Source organism: Myotis davidii, unplaced genomic scaffold (assembly GCF_000327345.1).
Source record: "Myotis davidii unplaced genomic scaffold, ASM32734v1 scaffold3597, whole genome shotgun sequence".
Classification (NCBI taxonomy): Eukaryota; Metazoa; Chordata; class Mammalia; order Chiroptera; family Vespertilionidae; genus Myotis; species Myotis davidii.
This window is the reverse complement of record NW_006288787.1, coordinates 17109-20273: the sequence shown is the minus strand read 5'-3', so window position 1 is coordinate 20273 and position 3165 is coordinate 17109. Positions and strand designations below refer to the sequence as shown.

The 3165-nt window shown below is 34.6% G+C and overlaps 1 protein-coding gene across 1 annotated transcript in view; it reads left to right on the top strand.

Annotated features, from left to right (window-relative positions):
- Positions 1-3165, top strand: part of ARHGEF9 (Cdc42 guanine nucleotide exchange factor 9) — an 84076-nt gene that overhangs the window by 80151 nt on the left and 760 nt on the right. The window lies entirely within an intron of this gene.

The following is a 3165-nucleotide window of genomic DNA, read 5'->3' as shown; positions in this document are numbered from 1 at the left end:
GGAAAGGAAATATTCATGCCCTGTTGGTGAGAATGGAGACTAGTGCTGCCACTGGAGGAAGCACTATGAGGTTTACTAAAAAAATTAAAAATTAAATGGCCTTTTCATCAAGCAATCCTACTTCTGGGAATATATCCACAGAAACCTGAAACACTAAAGCAAAAGAATATGTGCACCCCTGTGTTCATTTCAGTGTTATTTACAATACCCAAGATCTACAAACAGCTAAAGTGACTATCAGATGAATGGATAAAAAAGCTGTGGTACATTTACACAATTGAATACTACTCAGTTGTAAAAAAATATAAAATAATGAAATCTTACTTTTTGGGTCAGCATAGAGAGTATTAGTCTATGTGAAGCCAGTCAGGAAAAGACAAATACAATATGACCTCACTTATATGTAGAATCTAATGAACAAAATAAACCGACAAACAAAATAGAAAGAGAGGCATAGATACACGAAATAGACTGACAACTGTCAAAAGAGAGGGGTGGGGGGCTTGGTAAAAGAAGGTGAAGGTATTAACCAAAAAACTACATTATATATATTCATAAATAACCAAGACATGGAAACAACCTACGTACCTATGTGTCCTCCAAAGGTGAATAGATGAAATAAATGTGGTACATGTGTGTATATGTATATAACACCTAGACACAGACAACAGTGTGGTGATAGCCAGAGGGAAAGGTGAGGTAGATATGTAGCTTTGGGCAAAGGGGTGGGATACTAGTAAATGGAGACGGAAAGAGACTTTGCTTTGGGTAATGGATGCATGAGGCAGTATGCAGATGATGTTGAGTTGTACACTTGAAACCTCTATGGTTTTGTGAACCAATGTCACCCCAATAAATTCAAATTATTTTAAAAACAATGAAAACACAAGACAGAGACTGGAAATAATTTGCAAAACACATATCTGGTAAAAGAATTGTATCCAAAATGTAGAAAGAATTCTTAAAAATGATCAACATTAAGGAAACTTACTTATCTAAAAATAAAAGACCAATAGTGGAATGGTGGACCCTTGACATCATGCATTTGTGAAAAATCATAGAATGATATAACACAAAGTGTCAGTCCTAATGTAAACTGTAGATTTTCATTAATAATAATGTTGGGCCTACAAAAAAACGTAGGGGAAATACTGAATGGCATTGGTCTTGGCAACAAGTTTTTTTTAATATGCTATCAAAAACACAAGCAACAGAAACAAAAATAAACAAGTGGGACTACATTAAACTACAAAGCTTTTGCACAGCAAAAGAAACAATTAACACAATGACAATGCAACCTACAGAATAGGAAAAATGTTTTCAAACCATATATCTTATAAAGGATTAATATTCAAAATATGTAAGCAACTCATATAACTCAGTAGTCCAATTTAAAAATGGACAGAGTATCTGAATATATTTTTCCAGAGAATTCATACAGATGGCCAACAGATACATAAAATTTGCTCAACATCACTAATCAATCAGAGAAAAGCAAATCATAACCACAATGAGATATCACCTCATGTCTGTTATATAAAAAAGACAAGTAATACAAGTGCTGGTAAGAATGTGGAAAAAGGAAACCCTTGTTCACTGTTGATGGGGATGTAAGTTGGTGAATTACAGTGAAAACAATATGCAAGGTCATCAAAAAATTTAAATTAGACCTGTCACCTGATCCAGCAATCCCACTTCAGAGTATATATGGAAAGAAAATGAAATCAGAAACTTAAAGAGATATCTGCACCCCCTTATGTTCATTGCAGCATTATCCACAATAACCAAGACACAGAAACAACCTACGTGTCCTTCAGTGAATGAATAGATAAAATAAATGTGGTACCTGTGTATGCATGCAAATGCATACACATATACACAAAGAAATATTATTCAGCCATAAAAAGAAAGAAACCCTGCCTTATTGAATCATAGATGGACTTTGAAGGCATTGTTCTGTGTGAAATAAGTCAGACAATAAAACAAATACTGTATGATCTCACTTATATTTAGAATCTATAAAATGAAAACTTATAGAAACAGAAAATAAATTGGTGGTTGCCAGGAACTGGGGTTTGGGGAAGTGGGAATATGTTGTTCAAAGGGAACAAACTTCCAGTTATAACACATAGTTCTGGGGATATAATGTACACTATGGTGACTATAGTTGACAATACTTGTTGTATACTTGAGAGTTGCTAACAAAGTAGTTTTTAAATGTTCTTATCACAAAAAAGGTAATTATGTGAGGCAGTGGATGTGCTAGCTAACCTTATTGTGGTAATCATTTCTCAATACATATGTCTATCAAATATCATGTTTCACACTTTAAACTTATACAATGTTCTGTGTCAATTATATTTCAACAAAGCTAGAAAATAAAAATAAGAACAAAAACAAAACAAAAACTACTGACTTTTAGAATAAAACCAGTTCCTTCCCACTGAAGGGCCAATGGCCAATGGTGGCTTAATATGATACTACCTCCAGGATAATGGGATCAAATCATCAAACAAAGGCAAACAAAAAAGCTATAATGTTAAAATTTCAGACACTGACCAGCAGATGAGGAAGGTATGTGAAAGCAGCAGAGAGGTCTTCCTTGCATTCTGAATCAGATGCTGTATATCTCAGCCTATTCTATTCTGAATATAGATTAGGATTAAACTTTAAGTTTAGGCCCCCTGGTTCCAAGAATTCTCTATTCAAGCAGATTTTGCTTTGATAGTTGCAAACCCTCCTAATGAAAGTTGATAAGTTATTGAAGTGTTCCATTTGAAACAAGTCTTCCTTGTGTTCCATGAATCATATTTTCTGGTGGTGGGTTCACTTTCTCCCTCTATTACCAATGTCACTTCCCTATTAAATACAGTTGCATTACTCTCAACCTGGCATAGAACACTTGCTTTTAGAAAAACATTTACCTCCCCTAAACACTTACCCTGAAGTCACTAGTTTTTAACCAGGCTCTTTTGACACTTCCAGGGGGAATGGAGGAGGGAGAAAATGTTGCTTCACATTAAATGGATATCGTTGGGTTATTTGCAACACCAACCCTGCATAATGGATTATGGTCTCTTTTAAAAAAATTATTGATTAATTTATTACATATGTGTCTTTATCCCCACATTACCTCCACAACTCCCCCACTCATGCTCACCCCAC